Here is an 18344-nt window from a genome sequence, read left to right as displayed (position 1 = left end):
GGGCTTCTCTTTGTTGTGGTGCGCGGGCTTCTCATTGCGGTGGCCCCTCTTGCTGCAGAGCACGGGCTCGAGGCGCGGGGGCTTCGGTAGTTATGGCTTGCAGGCTCTAGAGCGCAGGCTCAGTAGTTGTGGCGCACGGGCTTAGTTGCTCTGTGGCATGAGAGATCTTCCTAGGCCAGGGCTTCAACCCGTGTCCCCTGCACTGGCAGGCAGATTCTTAACCAGTGTGCCATGAGGGAAGTCCCAATATCTATGTAATATCTTTGTATGGTAAGATATCATAACTAGTCTTATCATGGTGATCATGTTGAAATGTATAGAAATATCGAATAAGTATGTTGTGTAACAGGAACTAGCATAGTGTCGTAGGTCAACTGTACTTCAAAAAGAAACTCACTTATAGAAAAAGAGATCAGATGTGTGGTTACTGGGGCAGGTGGGAATTGGATGAAGGCAGTCAAAGGGTACAAACTTCCAGTTATAAGATAAATAAGTACTAGGGATGTAATGTACAACATGAGAAATAACACTGCTGTAAGTTATATATGAAAGTTAAGAAAGTAAATCCTGCGTTCTCATCACAAGGAAAAATACTTTTTATTTCTTTAATTTTGTATCTATACGAGATGATGGATGTTCACTAAACTTATTGTGATCATCATTTCATGATATATGTAAGTCAAATCATTATGCTGTACACCTTAAATTTATCCAGTTCTATATGTCAGTTTTATCTCAATAAAACTGGAAGAAAAAAAATAATAGAATGGCTCAAAACAATCCCAAACTTTCTTTTCCCACTGCCTGCTATCCGGTCAATTCCTGGCATCTCCAACCATTCCTTTATATGTTTCATTCATTCCACAAAAATATGAATGCCTACTGTGTTGTTACAAGAGCAGTTGTATCACCTAATCAGCCTGAGGTCTTTTTCAGAGGTCTTTTTGAGTGCCAACCTCAGTGTTCTGGGAAAACTGAGGAAGTGATGCAGTTGATGAATCTAGGTTAGGTGTTTGTGTGTGTGTCTCATTCCAGTGGTCAAGGGCTCCACCCTTCATGACTGTGGGACCAGATGAGAAGAGAGAGATGCTTGGTGGGAGCTTGATAGTGTGTCAGCCCTCCCCACAACCTGGACCTTATCTTTGTCTGAAATATATGGCATTGTTGTTTGAAAGGCATCTTTTTAGTAAAAAGTTATGAACCTCTTGTTAGTTGGGATTATTTTTGCTTTTGATCAAAGAGAAAGGAAGAAGTAAATACTAATTCTAGAATCTAATGCTTTAACAGCAAAGCAGGAGTTAGCAGAGGTGGCCCATGCTGCAGAGATCCTACTAAGGGCCGTGAATGGATATAGGTGACCTATATGTATATGGATATAAGTCAGGGAAGGGAGGAGACTCAGGAATGGGACAAAGGATAGAGTTCAGGTCACAGATGGGTCAACATACCATGACTTAGTGACATAAAAAGGTGAAATTCACAAACAGCTGTAATGGAAACTAGTGGGACAATTGAGGAATTGCAAATATGGGCAACATATTAGGTAATAGTAGTCTCTCAATTGTTAAATTTCTTGACTGATAATCATATCATGACTGTGTAAGAGAACATCCTTAATCTTAGGAAATACCATATAAATATTTAGGCATGTGGGAGTATTGAAGTGTAAAGTATCATGATGATACAACTTACTCCCAAATGGTTCAAGGTATAGAAAAAGCATATGTGACAAAATATCAATATTTGATTAAGTGAAAGGTATATGGGTGTCTGTTGTACTGCTATTCTGTTAAGTTTTCTATGGATATGAAAAAAATTTTTAATGTGAAATGTCCTTTCTTCTTGGCTCCAGTCACTTGGGTTGGTGGAGTTTCCCAACCTTTTATCCAGAATGTCTGTCCCCCAGACAACAGACACTGCTCTCGAAAGCCCTTATGCCCTTACATCTCCCCACTATCCCTACCCCCTCATGGACCCAACAGCTCTCTTCCAGGGCTCCCACTGTGCTCTATGATTACAGAACAAATTCACTTCCTGGCATTCTTCTATTTAGCTTCCTCTTCCCCGGGAGCCTGAGATGTCCTTGGAGACTGACTGGGTAGTTCTCCTTTGTGTTCCTTCTAGCATTCGGCATCACGCGTGGCCTACAGGAAGTACATTACAGGTGTAGTGCGTGTTGCGGAAGCAGTGAGTGAGTGAATGGCTCGCTGGAAGCAGAGAGAAACAGAGATGGTTCGTGGAGTGTGATAAATGAAGGCAAGTAACCTCCAGGCTGGTTGGCAGGGACTGAAATGATCAACATGTAAATGGGTGCAGATTCTTGGTGTTTAAGACTCAAAAAAGTGGCCTAAGGGACTTCCCTGGTGGTCCAGTGGTTAAGACCCTGTGCTTCCACTGCAGGGGGCACAGGTTCGATCCCTGGTCGGGGAGCTAAGATCCTGCATACCGCGGGGTGCAGCCAAAAAAAAAAAAAAAAAGTGTGGCTTAAGCGATGTGCCACCACATGGGAGCTGGGGAAACAAAGAAGAGGGTAGACTGAGAGGGGTCAGAGAGGTGAAGAAATCTGGGGCAAAACTGAGTTATCAAATTGGGAAACATCAGAGCAGCATGAGATTAGGGAGACCAAGTATGATCACAAAGGACTGAAAGCGGGCAGCTTCCTCTTGAACTCTGGATCACACACAGGATCCGTTTACTTACCGTTTACTAATGACTCCTCCAGGCCCAGCGTTTGCCAGGAATCACAGGGAGAAAAGAATACATGGCACCCGAGCCTTATGCAGGAGGTGCTACAGATGAGAGAGTGTTTAGGGAAGTCCGCTGGGCAGGTTGCAGCACCCTTGGCATCTGAAAGCAGCTCTCCACCTGGGCCCGGGGCAGGTAGAGACCTGAAAGGGGGAGAGTGAACCAGGCACGTGGACTGGAGATCAGTGTGACCCTGGGGAGACAGAGGCCCGGGAGGTGGCCCCCGTGGGCGCCACAGGATCTGTGCCCTGAGAGCTGCCCCTGGAAGGGTCTCCTTGGCTTGCAGGGGGCAGGGGCAGTGCAGTCCCAGGGGCCCTACAGCCCCAGCCCGTGCTTTGTTGTTGCCTTCAGCCTTTTCAGAGGGAGAGGGCTGGGACAGGCGCTGTGTGAGAAGAACGCTGGCTGACCTCAGCCTGACAGGATAAACTCTGCTGAACCTTCTACAAACACGCCCGTCAGTTGGAGAGCTGGCTCTTGCAGAGCTTATCAGGTTGTGGGTGAGGCTCGCTTGTTGCGCACTTTCAGCTCCGGAAGGGACTGAGGGGAACCTCAGTTATCTGTGCTTGTGACACCTCCCAGGTCCCTTCAGGGATTCCTCCTCAGTGACTCATTCACTTGTTCATTCATTTGGTGGTGACTGAGCCCCCGCCTCAAACCAGGAATCTGGGACTTGGCAATACTGCAGTGGACAAACCACAACAAAAGAGTCTCTGCTCTGATGGTGCTTTACATTCTGCTGGGAGGTGACAGCTCCAAATAAACTCATACTAAATCGCAAATGTCAGGTGGTGCTAAGTGCTACAAAGTGGAGCGTGGGGGGAAGCAGGGGAAGGGCTTGATGATGGCAGGTGGGGACAGGAGGGGGTGATTTTATTTTCTCTTTAATTTTTTGGCCGTGCCACGCGGCATGTGGGATCTTAGTTCCCCAACCACAGATCGAACCCTTGCCCCCTACAGTGGAAGTGCATAGTCTTACCCACTGGACCGCCAGAGAAGTCCCAGGAGAGGTGATTTTAGATGGGATGTCCAAAGCCCCTGTGAAAACGTCAGCTCTCTGCCTCTGTTAGGGGTGACCAGAGCCTGAGACCTGCCTGGGGAGCTCTGCCTCTCCCTGGAGGTTGTGACAGGGATCATGCGCGAGGCTGAGGAGCTGGCCCTCCGCAGCAGACAGAAAGCGTGCAGAGAACGCGCCAGGAGCAGAGCGGGGTGGGCAGTGGCCTGCACAGTGGCCACAGTGCCTGGGTGGAGATCGGGGTGGTACAGAGCCTGCCCGTGGCCAACGCCCTCACTACCCCATCTTCTCCCCTCTCCTTCCTGTGCAGAATCTTGCTCTCCCCCTTTTCTCGCCTTCCAACTCCCCCACTGAGTTCTGCCCCCACCACCCTTCTGAGACTGCTCTGCCCAAACCCACTGATCACTGACAAATCCCATGGACGTTTCTCAGCAGCACTGATGCTTTCCCTCTCCCGTTTGAAGCTCTTCTCTCGTTTTCTGGGACATCACCCTCTCCAAGTTCCCTTCACTCTTCTTTAAAGGCTCCTCTTGCCCTTAAAATGTTGGTGTTTTCTGAGTTCCATACACAGCCTACTTTTTTCACTCAAATCATATTCCTGGGGTGACTTACCCCCTCCCAAATCTCTCTGCAGCCCCGATCCCTCTCCTGAGCTCCAAACCCCACATATCCAGCTGCTTGCTATCCTAGAGGAACTGCTCAAAGTGTTCTAATTATTGCCAGGTTGTGAATCCCTTTAGAGAAGGATCTCAAATAATGTATTATTTATTTCCGCAATGCCTGCTACCCTGCTTGTACCCCATAAGCGCTCAAGAACCCCAAAATTACTTCAATCTTGGCCATAGGCCCTGCCGTTTGGGGGATTATCTATAGTTTCTAGCTAGCTATCCTCTCAAAGCCCCATCTCTGGGGGATTGTAAGCAATGACACTGACACATGGTACTGAGAGATGGCAGAAGACTAATCTGCTTCCTGGGAAAAAGTGGAAAGACTTCGAGACTGTCCCCAGGCAAGGCCCAGCCAGCCTTTGGCAAGAGTCCCCAGAACTGAAGCATTCACGGATACCAGAGAGCAGGCCAAAGGGCACTCTTAGACAGCCGACAGCCCGCCCTGCGCGTCCCTGCCCATGGCCACTGCCCAAAGTCACGCTTCAACATCCGCCACCTACACCAGTGTTCATTTCCTCTCTGACCCCTCAGGCTCCTGCTCTCCTCCACGGGCTGCCAAAGCTGATGGAAGATAGAACTTGTCGCTTCCCTCCTCCAGGTTAAACGTTAAAGGAATCCCTGCCACCTAGAGAAAAGCCCAAGCTCCTGGGCAGATCTTTCAAGGCCCCCCACTAACCCATCCACCCACATCCCCACCCCCCCCTTTTATCACCTGATCCAGGCTCTCCTAAGCCCCCACCCATCTCTGTATCCCCCTCTTTCTGCTAAACCACAACTTCCTATACTATGCAGTTGCTTGAGAAGCCCAAAGACAGAACCATATTCTGACCCCTATGAAATTCTACCATGCAACTTTAAAAAAAATCCTTGTCAGACAATTCCAAATACATGCTAGCCTTCCGACTTTGTGTCCCACGAAAATTTAGTACACAGCTCTCCATCCACGTTACTTAGAGGAATTTTGAGCAAGGTCTGGAACACAGCCCAAGAAATCTCCAGGATGACCCTGATCTATTGTCCTTTGGGTATGATTATTAACTGCTTGAATAATTTAACTCTCCTAATATGTGGCCACCATTCTCTACACTGGCCACAAGCATATTGGGAGACTGATGAAGAGCTTGCTGAAGTCAAGCACTCTCCCCATTTCCTGGGCTATCGATCCAGAAACCCAGAAGGGCTAGTCTGATAGGCCCTGTTCTGAATTGTGAACCCATTCTGGTTCCTACCAGTTATTTTGGTCAAGCTTAAACACACTTTAGTAACCTACTCTTCCTACCCGATATTGGAACATATCATAAAGCCACAATCAATAAGTGTGCACAGGCAGATCAATGGAGTAGAACACTAGGTCAAGAAATAGACCCAAATACACACGTACAGGAATTTAGAGTGTAGCAAAGGTGGCATTTCAAATCAGGGAAAGGTGGGTTGTTTAATAAATGACATTTGGACAAAACAGTAAAGCCAGATCTGTACCTCATGCCTTACACTATGATAAATTCCAAATGGATGAAAGATTTAAATATAAAAACTAAAATCATAAAAGAATTAATATTATGAAAGGATGGGATCTTAAAAATACTAGAAAAGGAAGTGAGAATCTTCTAACAATCTCAGAATGGTGAGGGCTTTTTAAAAGTATGACTCAAAACCTAGGAGCTTTAAAAGACTTATTGATAAATGCAATTAATAAAAATAAAAATGTTCAACCTGGCAAAAACCACTATAAGCAGTCAAAAGACACCCTAATTACCTCTGACTTCATCGCCTCTTTTTCAAGCTCCCTGGCCTCCCTGCTTTCCTTCAACACCCCAAGAATGCTCCCACTTCAGGACCTTCTAATTGCTGTGCCCTCGGCCTGGAAAACTCTTCCCCCAGAAACCCATGGTCTTTCCCCCCCCACCAACTCCTTTGGGTCTTTCTTTTTCTTTTCTTTTTTTGGCCACAAGACTTGAGGGATCTTAGTTCCCCAACCAGGGATCAAACCCATGCCCTCAGCAGTGAAAGCGCCAAGTCCTAACCACTGGACTCCTTTGGGTCTTTATTTCACTATCACATTCTCAGCAAGACCTTCCTTGACCACCCTACTTAAAATTCGCATGCGCGCGCACACACACACACTCACACACACACAAATGCAGTAACATGTAGATATATGGGTATTCTCAGTATAATTCTTTCAACTTTTCTTAACGTCTGAAAATTTTCATAATAAAATGTTGAAAAACACCCACACAAACCTATTCCTCTTTCCTTGTTTTCCCACTGGACACATCACCACCACCTAACATACATTTTACGTATTTATCTACCCCGCCCCGCTTGAGGGTTGTTCACTGCTCCATCTCCAGTTTGTAAAACAGGTGCCTATTGCTATACCAACATTAAATTCCTGGTTTTAATATTGTACTATAAACATGTAAAGCTGGGAAAAATGGGGAAGGGGGCTTTGTCACTCCCACCCCCTCTAGACTTTGCAACCTCCTGTGAATCTATAATTATTTCAAAATATATGTATTAATGAGAGAACAGTACCTAGTACATAACTGGTACTCAGTATTTGTCAAAGGAATCAACCCCATGACTTAGTGAAATTATATGATTTATATTAAGTGATAAAACACTACTACTTGTGTGAAAAAGGGAGGTATTTTCATATTTGCTTGTGTATGCATACATTATCTCTGGAAGAAAATATAAAACTGCTAATACTGGCTGCTCGGGTAAAAAAGTCTGGGTGACTAGAGAACAGGGGCAAGAAGACTTTTCAACAAACGTTTTGTACCTCTTGAGTTTTGAACCAAGTGAATATATTATCCATTCAGAACACAATTTAAATTAGAAAATTTTCTGTTCTGGCATCTTCCTCAGGGTCAATGTCAGTCAACTTTACCTATCTACAGCTTCCAGGATTCAGGTTCTTTGCATTTTTGAAAAATCACTATTGCAGGAGTTTTCACACCTATGCACCTTTGTCCTTGTGGTGATCCTTAAGCCCCCTCCACCTAAAAAACAAACAGCTGTAAAAGACATTTTTTAAAAATATAAGGAAATTTGAATACCACACTACAGCTGACCCTTGAACAATGAGGATTTCAACTGCATGGGTCCACTTACACACCTTTTTTTTCCACTTGTAAATACTACAGTAATACATGATCTGAGGTTGGTTGACTCCTCAGATGCAGAACTTCGGATGCAGAGGGCCAACTCTGTTTTGACTGCTCAGAGGGTTGGCACCCCTAACCCCCCACGTTATTCAAGGGTCAACTGTATATAGTTGGTACTAATGAATTACTGCTACTTTTCTTAGGTTTGTTAGTGGTATTGTGATTATGTAGAAAAATGTCCTTCATCTTAGGAGATAATGCTGAAGAGTTTAGAGGTGACGGGCCATGCTGTCTGCAACTTTTATGTGATCGAACAACAAAAAAATGTGTATAGATATAAATGTATTGATTATAGAGACATACGTGCATGTGTAAATGCACGTCTACATGTAGATACAAACGTAGTTACAGAGATAAAAACTCACATGGCAAAGGTTAATTGGTCAATCCATGGAAAGGTTATATACTGTACTGTTCTTTCAACTTTTCTGCAGGTTTAAAATTTTTCAAAATAACAAGTTGAGGGGAAAATTTTTTCGACAATTTAAATTTGTACTTTATTTTTGCATAAATGGTATAACCATCCATAATAATTACCTCTTTTTAAATTTAATTTTTATTTTATATTGAGGTATAGTTGATTTACAATGTTGTGTTAGTTTCAGGTGTACAGCAGAGTGGTTCAGTTATACATGTATCCATTCTTTTTCAGATTCTTTTCCCATATAGGTTATTACAGAATATTGAGTAGAGTTCCCTGTGCTGTACAGTAGGTCCTTGTTGGTTATCTATTTTATATATAGTAGTGTGTGTATGTTAATCCCAACGTCCTAATTTATTCTTCCCCCCCGCCACCACCTTTCCCCTTTGGTAACCAAAGTCTTGGTTTTGAAGTCTGTGAGTCTGTTTCTCTTTTGTAAATAAGTTCATTTGTATCATCTTCCTAAATTCCACATGTAAGTGATATATGATATTTGTCTTTCTCTGTCTGACTTCACTTAGAATGATAATCTCTAGGTCCATCCATGTTGCTGCAAATGGCATTATTTCATTTCTTTTTATGGCTGAGTAATATTCCATTGTATATATGTACCACATCTTCTTTATCCATTCCTCTGTCAATGGACATTTAGGTTGCTTCCTCGTCCTGGCTATTGTAAATAGTGCTGCAGTGAACATTGGAGTGCATGTATCTTGTTTTTGTTTTTTTCTACGTGTGTGTGTGTGTGTTTGTGTGTATGTGTGTGTGTTTATTTCCTTTAAGTATCACATGCCATTTTTTTTTCTTATCAGTCATCAATTTTATACACATCAGTGTATACATGTCAATCCCAATTGCCCAATTCAGCACACCCCCACCCCACCGTGGTTTTCCCCCCTTGGTGTCCATACGTTTGTTCTCTACATCTGTGTCTCAACTTCTGCCCTGCAAACCGGTTCATCTGTACCATTTTTCTAGGTTCCACATACATGCGTTAATATACGATATTTGTTTTTCTCTTTCTGACTTACTTCACTCTGTATGACAGTCTCTAGATCCATCCACATCTCAACAAATGACTCAATTTCGTTCCTTTTTATGGCTGAGTAATATTCCATTGTATATATGTACCGCAACTTCTTTATCCATTTGTCTGTCGATGGGCATTTAGGTTGCTTCCATGACCTGGCTATTGTAAATAGTGCTGCAGTGAACATTGGGGTGGATGTGTCTTTTTGAATTACGGTTTTCTCTGGGTATATGCCCAGTAGTGGGATTGCTGGGTCCTATGGTAGTTCTATTTTTAGTTTTTTAAGGAACCTCCATATTATTCTCCATAGTGGCTGTTTCAATTTACATTCCCACCAACAGTGCAAGAGGGTTCCCTTTTCTCCACACCCTTTCCAGCATTTGTTGTTTGTAGATTTTATGATGATGCCCATTCTAACTGGTGTGAGGTGATACCTCATTGTAGTTTTGATTTGCATTTCTCTAATAATTAGTGATGTTGAGCAGCTTTTCATGTTCTTCTTGGCCATCTGTATATCTTCTTTGGAGAAATGTCTATTTAGGTACTCTGCCCATTTTTGGATTGGGTTGTTTGTTTCTTTAATATTGAGCTGCCTGAGCTGTTTATATATTTTGGAGATTAATCCTTTGTCCGTTGATTCGTTTGCAAATATTTTCTCCCATTCTGAGGGTTGTCTTTTCATCTTGTTTATGGTTTCCTTTGCTGTGCAAAAACTTTTAAGTTTCATTAGGTCCCATGTGTTTATTTTTGTTCTTATTTCCATTACTCTAGGAGGTGGATCAAAAAAGATCTTGCTGTGATTTATGTCAAAGAGTGTTCTTCCTATGTTTTCCTCTAAGAGTTTTATAGTGTCCAGTCTTACATTTAGGTCTCGAATCCATTTTGAGTTTATTTTTGTGTATGGTGTTAGGGAGTGTTCTAATTTCATTCTTTTACAGGTAGCTGTCCAGTTTTCCCAGCACCACTTATTGAAGAGACTGTCTTTTCTCTATTGTATATCCTTGCCTCCTTTGTCATAGATTAGCTGACCACAGCTGCCTGGGTTTATCTCTGGGCTTTCTATCCTGTTCCATTGATCTATATTTCTGTTTTTGTGCCGGTACCATATTGTCTTGATTACTGTAGCTTTGTAGTATAGTCTGAAGTCAGGGAGTCTGATTCCTCCAGCTCCGTTTTTTTCCCTCAATACCGCTTTGGCTACTCAGGGTTTCTGTGTCTCCATACAAATTTTAAGATTTTTTGTTCTTCTTCTGTAAAAAATGCCATTGGTAATTTGATAGGGATTGCATTGAATCTATAGGTTGCTTTGGGTAGTATAGTTATTTTCACAATATTGATTCTTCCAATCCAAGAACATGGTATATCTCTCCATCTGTTGGTATCATCTTTAATTACTTTCATCAGTGTCTTATAGTTTTCTGCATACAGGTCTTTTGTCTCCCTAGGTAGGTTTATTCCTAGGTATTTTATTCTTTTTGTTGCAATGGTAAATGGGAGTGTTTCCTTAATTTCTCTTTCGGATTTTTCATCATTAGTGTATAGGAATGCAGGAGATTTCTGTGCATTAATTTTGTATCCTGCAACTTTACCAAATTCATTGATTAGCTCCACTAGTTTTCTGGTGGTATCTTTAGGATTCTCTATGTATAGTATCATGTCATCTGCAAACAGTGACAGTTTTACTTCTTCTTTTCCAATTTGGATTCCTTTTATTTCTTTTTCTTCTCTGATTGTCATGGCTAGGACTTCCAGAACTATGTTGAGTAATAGTGGTGAGAGTGGACATCCTTGTCTCGTTCCTGATCTTAGAGGAAATGCTCTCAGTTTTTCACCATTGAGAATGATGTTTGCTGTGGGTTTGTCGTATGTGGCCTTTATTATGTTGAGGTAGGTTCCCTCTATGCCCACTTTCTGGAGCGTTTTTATCATAAATGGGTGTTGAATTTTGTCAAAAGCCTTTTCTGCATCTATTGAGATGATCATCTGGTTTTTATTCTTCAATTTGTTAATATGGTGTATCACATTGATTGATTTGCATATACTGAAGAATCCTTGCATCCCTGAGATAAATCCCACTTGATCGTGGTGTATGATCCTTTTAATGTGTTGTTGGATTCTGTTTGCTAGTATTTTGTTGAGGATTTTTGCATCTATATTCATCAGTGATATTGGTCTGTAATTTTCTTTTTTTGTAGTATCTTTGTCTGGTTTTGGTATCAGGGTGATGGTGGCTTCGTAAAATGAGTTTGGGAGTGTTTCTTCCTCTGCAATTTTTTGGAAGAGTTTGAGAAGGATGCGTGTCAGCTCTTCTCTAAATGTTTGTTAGAATTTACCTGTGAAGCCATCTGGTCCTGGACTTATGTTTGTTGGAAAATTTTTAATCACAGTTTCTATTTCATGACTTGTGATTGGTCTGTTCATATTTTCTATTTCTTCCTGGTTCAGTCTTGGAAGGTTATACCTTCCTGAGAATTTGTCCATTTCTTCCAGGTTGTCCATTTTATTGGCATAGAGTTGCTTGTAGTAGTCTCTTAGGATGATTTGTATTTCTGCGGTGTCTATTGTAACTTCTCCTTTTTCATTTCTAATTTTATTGATTTGAGTCCTCTCCCTCTTTTTCTTGATGAATCTGGCTAATGGTTTATCAATTTTGTTTATCTTCTCAAAGAACCAGCTTTTAGTTTTATTGATCTTTGCAATTGTTTTCTTTGTTTCTATTTCATTTATTTCTGCTCTGATCTTTATGATTTCATTCCTTCTGCTAACTTTGGGCTTTGTTTGTTCTTCTTTCTCTAGTTCCTTTAGGTGTAAGGTTAGATTGTTTATTTGAGATGTTTCTTGTTTCTTGAGGTAGGCTTGTATTGCTATAAACTTCCCTCTTAGAACTGCTTTTGCTGCATCCCATAGATTTTGAATCGTCGTGTTTTCATTGTCATTTGTCTCTAGGTATTTTTTGATTTCCTCTTTGATATCTTCAGTGATCTCTTGGTTATTTAGTAGCGTGTTGTTTAGCCTCCAAGTGTTTGTATTTTTTACGTTTTTTTCCCTGTAATTGATTTTTAATCTCATAGCGTTGTGGTCAGAAGAGATGCTTGATATGATTTCAATTTTCTTAAATTTACTGAGGCTTGATTTGTGACCCAAGATGTGATCTATCCTGGAGAATGTTCCGTGCGCACTTGAGAAGAAAGTGTAATCTGCTGTTTTTGTATGGAATGTCCTATAAATATCAATTAAATCTATCTGGTCTATTGTGTCATTTAAAGCTTGGCTTTCCTTATTAATTTTCTGTTTGGATTATCTGTCCATTGGTGTAAGTGAGGTGTTAAAGTCCCCCACTATTATTGTGTTACTGTGGATGTCCTCTTTTATAGCTGTTAGCAAGTTGCCTTATGTATTGAGGTGCTCCTATGTTGGGTGCATATATATTTATGATTGTTATATCTTCTTCTTGGCTTGATCCCTTGATCATTGTGTAGTGTCCTTCCTTGTCTCTTGTAACATTCTTTATTTTAAAGTCTATTTTATCTGATATGAGTATTGCTACTCCAGCTTTCTTTTGATTTCCATTTGCATGGAATATCTTTTTCCATCCCCTCACTTTCAGTCTGTATGTGTCCCTAGGTCTGAAGTGGGTCTCTTGTAGACAGCATATATATGGGTCTTGTTTTGGTATCCATTCAGCAAGCCTGTGTCTTTTGGTTGGAGCACTTAATCCATTCCCTTTTAAGGTAATTATCAATATGTATGTTCCTATGACCATTTTCTTAATTGTTTTGGGTTTGTTTGTGTAGGTCCTTTTCTTCTCTTGTGTTTCCCACTTAGAGAAGTTCCTTTAGCATTTGTTGTAGGGCTGGTTTGGTGGTGCTGAATTCTTTTAGCTTTTGCTTGTCTGTAAAGCTTTTGATTTCTTCATCGAATCTGAATGAGATCCTTGCCGGGTAGAGTAATCTTGGTTGTAGGTTCTTCCCTTTCATCACTTTAAGTATATCATGCCACTCCCTTCTGGCTTGTAGAGTTTCTGCTGAGAAATCAGCTGTTAACCTTATGGGAGTTCCCTTGTATGTTATTTGTCGTTTTTCCCTTGCTGCTTTCAATAATTTTTCTTTGTCTTTAATTTTTGCCAGTTTGATTACTATGTGTCTTGGTGTGTTTCTCCTTGGGTTTATCCTGTATGGGACTGTCTGCACTTACTGGACTTGGGTGGCTATTTCCTTTCCCATGTTAGGGAAGTTTTCAACTATAATCTCTTCAAATATTTTCTCTGGTCCTTTATCTCTCTCTTCTCCTTCTGGGACCCCTATAATGCGAATGTTGTTGCGTTTAATGTTGTCCCAGAGGTCTCTTAGGCTGTCTTCATTTCTTTTCATTCTTTTTTCTTTATTCTCTTCTGCAACAGTGAATTCCACCATTCTGTCTTCCAGGTCACTTATCCGTTCTTCTGCCTCAGTTATTCTGCTATTGACTCCTTCTAGTGTATTTTTCATTTCAGCTATTGTATTGTTCATCTCTGTTTGTTTGTTCTTTAATTCTTCTAGGTCTTTGTTAAACACTTCTTGAATCTTCTCGATCTTTGCCTCCATTCTTATTCCGAGGTCCTGGATCATCTTCACTATCATTATTCTGAATTCTTTTTCTGGAAGGTTGCCTATCTCCACTTCATTTAGTTGTTTTTCTGGGGTTTTATCTTGTTCCTTCATCTGGTACATAGCCCTCTGCCTTTTCATCTTGTCTCTCTTTCTGTGAATGTGGTTTTTGTTCCACAGGCTGCAGGATTGTAGTTATTCTTGCTTCTGCTGTCTGCCCTCTGGTGGTTGACGCTATCTAAGAGGCTTGATGGGAGGCTCTGGTGGTGGGTAGAGCTCCATGTATCTTTTTGAATTACGGTTTTCTCCAGATACATGCCCAAGAGTGGGATTGCTGGATAATATTGTAGTTCTATTTTTAGTTTTTTAAGGAACCTCCATACTGTTCTCCATAGTAGTTGTACCAATTTACATTCCCTCCAATAGTGTAGGAGGGTTCCCTTTTCTCCACACCCTCTCCAGCATTTATTGTTTGTAGATTTTTAAAAGCTTATTTATTTATTTGGCTGCACTAGGTCTTAGTTGCAGCACGCAGGATCTTCATTGTGGCATGCGGGATCTTTTTATTTGTGACACATGAGATCTTTAGTTGTGGCATGTGGGATCTCTTAGTTGCAGCATGCGGGCTCTTAGTTGCATCATGTGGGATCTAGTTCCCCAAACCCGGGCCCCCCTGCATTGGGAGCATGGACTCTTAACCACTGGACCACCAGGGAAGTCCCTGTTTGTGGACTTTTTGATGATGGCCATTCTGACCGGTGTGAGGTGATACCTCATTGTAGTTTTGATTTGCATTTCTCTAATAATTAGTGATGTTGAGCATCTTTTCATGTGCCTCTTGGCCATCTGTATGTCTTCTTTGGAAAAATGTGTATTTAGATCCTCTGCCCTTTTTTTTTTTTAATTATTAGCACCTTTAATTTTATTTATTTATTTATTTATTGGCTGTGTTGGGTCTTTGTTTCAGTGCGAGGGCTTCCTCTAGTTGTGGCAAGCGGGGGCCACTCTTCATCGCAGTGTGCTGGCCTCTCACTATCGCGGCCTCGCTTGTTGCGGAGCACAGGCTCCAGACGCGCAGGCTCAGTAGTTGTGGCGCACGGGCCCAGTTGCTCCACGGCATGTGGGATCCTCCCAGACCAGGGCTCGAACCTGTGTCCCCTGCATTGGCAGGCAGATTCTCAACCACTGCGCCACCAGGGAAGCCCTCTGCCCATTTTTTGATTGGGTTGTTTGTTTTGTTGTTGTTCTTTTTTATTTTTTCTGATATTGAGCTGCATGAGCTGTTTGAATATTGTGGAGATTAATCCTTTGTTGGTTGCTTTGTTTGCAAATATTTTCTCCCATTCTGTGGGTTGTCTTTTCATTTTGTTTATGGTTTCCTTTGCTAAGCAAAAGCTTTTAAGTTTCATTAGGTCCCATTTGTTTATTTTTGTTTTTATTTTCATTACTCTATGAGGTAGATCCAAAAAGATCTTGCTGTGATTCATGTCAAAGAGTGTTCTGCCTCTGTTTTCCTCTAAGGGTTTTATAGTATCTGGTGTTACATTTAGGTCTTTAATCCATTTTGAGTTTATTTTTGTGTATGGTGTTAGAGAAGGTTCTAATTTCATTCTTTTACATGTACCTGTCCAGTTTTCCCAGCACCACTTACTGAAGAGACCATCTTTTCTCCATTGTATATTCTTTCCTCCTTTGTCATAGATTAATTGACCATAGGTGTGTGGGTTTATTTCTGGGCTCTCTATCCTGTTCCATTGATGTATATTTCTGTTTTTGTGCCAGCATCATACTGTCTTGATTACTGTAGTTTTGTAGTATAGTTTGAAGTCAGGGAGTCTGATTTCTCCAGCTCCGTTTTTCTTTCTCAGAATTGCTTTGGCTATTCAGGGTCTTTTGTGTTTCCATACAAATTAAAAAATTTTTGTTCTAGTTCTGTGGAAAATGCCATTGGTAATTTGATAGGAATTGCATTGAATCTGTAGATTGCCTTGGGTGGTATAATCATTTTGATAATACTGATTCTTCCAATCCAAGAACATAGTATATCCTTCCATCTGTTTGTGTCATCTTTGATTTCTTTCATCAGCATCTTATAGTTTTCAGAGTACAGGTATTTCGCCTCCTTAGGTAGGTTTATTCCTAGGTATTTTATTCTTTTGGGTGTGATAGTAAATGGGATTGTTTCCTTAATTTCTCTTTCTGATCTTTCATTGTTAGTATATAGAAATGCAACAGATTTCTGTGTATTAATTTTGTATCCTGTAACCTTACCAAATTCATTGATGAGCTCTAGTAGTTTTCTGGTAGCATCTTTAGGATTTTCTATGGATAGTATCATGTCATCTGCAAACAGTGACAGTTTTACTTCTTTTTTTCCAATTTGGATTCCTTTTATCTCTTTATTTCTCCCTGATTGCCATGGCTAGGACTTCCAAAACTATGCTGAATAAAAGTGGCAAGAGTGGACATCCTTGTCTTGTTACTGATCTTAGAGGAAATGCTTTCAGCTTTTCACCATTGAGTATGATGTTAGCTGTGAGTTTGTCATATATGGCATTTATTATGTTGAGGTAGGTTCCCTCTATGTACACTTTCTGGAGAGTTTTTTTTTTTTATCATAAATGGGTACTGAGTTTTGTCAAAAGCTCTTTCTGCATCTACTGAGATGATCGTATGGTTTTTATTCTTTAATTTGTTAATGTGGTGTATCACACTGATTGATTTGTGGATATTGAAAAATCATTGCATCCCTGGGATAAATGCCACTTGATTGTGGTGTATGATCCTTTTAATGTATTGTTGGATTTGGTTTGCCAGTATTTTGTTGAGAATTTTTGCGTCTATGTTCATCAGTGTTATTGGCCTGTAGTTTTCTTTTTTTGTGGTATCTTTGGTTTTGGTATCAGGGTTGATGATGGTGGCCTCAGAGAATGAGTTTGGGAGTGTTCCTCTGCAATTTTTTGGAATAGTTTCAGAAGGGTAGGTGTTAACTCTTCTCTAAATGTTTGATAGAATTCGCCTGTGAAGTCATCTGGTCCTGGACTTTTGCTTGTTGGAAGTTTTTTAATCACAGTTTCAATTTCAGTACTTGTGATTGGTCTGTTCATATTTTCTATTTCTTCTTGGTTCAGTCTTGGAAGATTGTACCTTTCTAAGAATTTGTCCATTTCTTCTAGGTTGTCCATTTTATTGGCATATAGTTGCTTGTAGTAGTCTCTTATGATCCTTTGTATTTCTGTGGTGTCAGTTGTAATTTCTTTTTCATTTCTAATTTTACCGATTTGAGCCCTTTCCCTTTTCTTTCTTGATGAGTCTGGGTGAAGGTTTATTAATTTTGTATATCTTTTCAAAGAGCAGCTTTTAGTTCCATTGATCTTTTCTATTGTTTTCTTCATCTCTATTTCATTTATTTCTTCTCTGATCTTTATGATTTCTTTCCTTCTACTAACTTTGGGTTTTGTTTGTTCTTCTTCCTCTAGTTGCTTTAGGGGTAAGGTTAGGTTGTTTATTTGAGATTTTTCATTTTTCCTGAGGTAAGGTTGTATTGCTATAAACTTCCTTCTTAGAATTGCTTTTGCTACGTCCCAAAGGTTTTGGATCATTGTGTTTTCGTTTTCATTTGTCTCTAGGTATTTTTTTTATTTCCTCTTTGATTTCTGTGGTGATCCACTGGTTGTTTAGTAACATATTGTTCAGCCTCCACGTGTTTGTGTTTTTTTGCAGTTTTTTTCTTATAGTTGATTTCTAATCTCATAGCGTTGTGGTCAGAAAAGATGCTTGATACGATTTCAATTTTCTTTTATAAGTTTATTTATTTATTTTTGGCTGCATTGGGTCTTTGTTGCTGCATGTGGGCTTTCTCTAGTTGCGGCGAGTGGGGGCTACTCTTCGTTGTGGTGCACAGGCTTCTCACTGCGGTGGCTTCTCTTGTTGCGGAGCACAGGCTCTAGGCGTGTGGGCTTCACTAGTTGTGGCACGTGGGCTCAGTAGTTGTGGCTTGCAGGCTCTAGAGTGCAGGCTCAGTAGTTGTGGTGCACGGGCTTAGTTGCTCCGCGGCATGTGGGATCTTCCCCGACTAGGGTGCAAACCTGTGTCCCCTGCATTGGCAGGCGGATTCTTAACCACTACGCCACCAGGGAAGTCCTATTTCAATTTTCTTAAATTTACTGCGGTTTGCTTTGTGGCCAGCGTGTGATCAATCCTGGAGAATGTTCCATGTGCAGTTGAGAAGAATATGTATTCTGCTGCTTTCAGATGGCATGTTCTATAAATATCAATTAAGTCCATCGGGTCTAATGTGTCATTTCAGACCTGTGTTTCCTTATTGATTTTCTGTCTGGATGGTCTGTCCATTGATGTAAGTGGGGTGTTAAAGTCCCCCACTATTACTGTTACTGTCAATTTCTCCTTTTATGGATGTTAGCATTTGCCTTATATATTGAGGTGCTGCTATATTGGGTACATATATATTTATGATTGTTATATCTTCTTCTTGGATTGATCCCTTGATCATTATGTAGTGTCCTTCTTTGTCTCTTGTAACAGTCTTTATTTTAAAGTCTATTTTGTCTGATATGAGTATTGCTGCTCCAGCTTTCAATTTCCATTTGCATGAAATATCTTTTTCTATCCCCTCACTTTCAGTCTGTATGTGTCCCTAGATCTGAAGTGGGTCTCTTGTAGACAGCATATACGGGTCTTGTTTTTCT

Source organism: Balaenoptera musculus, chromosome 20 (assembly GCF_009873245.2).
Source record: "Balaenoptera musculus isolate JJ_BM4_2016_0621 chromosome 20, mBalMus1.pri.v3, whole genome shotgun sequence".
In the NCBI taxonomy this organism is placed as follows: Eukaryota; Metazoa; Chordata; class Mammalia; order Artiodactyla; family Balaenopteridae; genus Balaenoptera; species Balaenoptera musculus.
The sequence above is the reverse complement of the archived record's forward strand: the minus strand, read 5'-3'. Positions refer to the sequence as shown.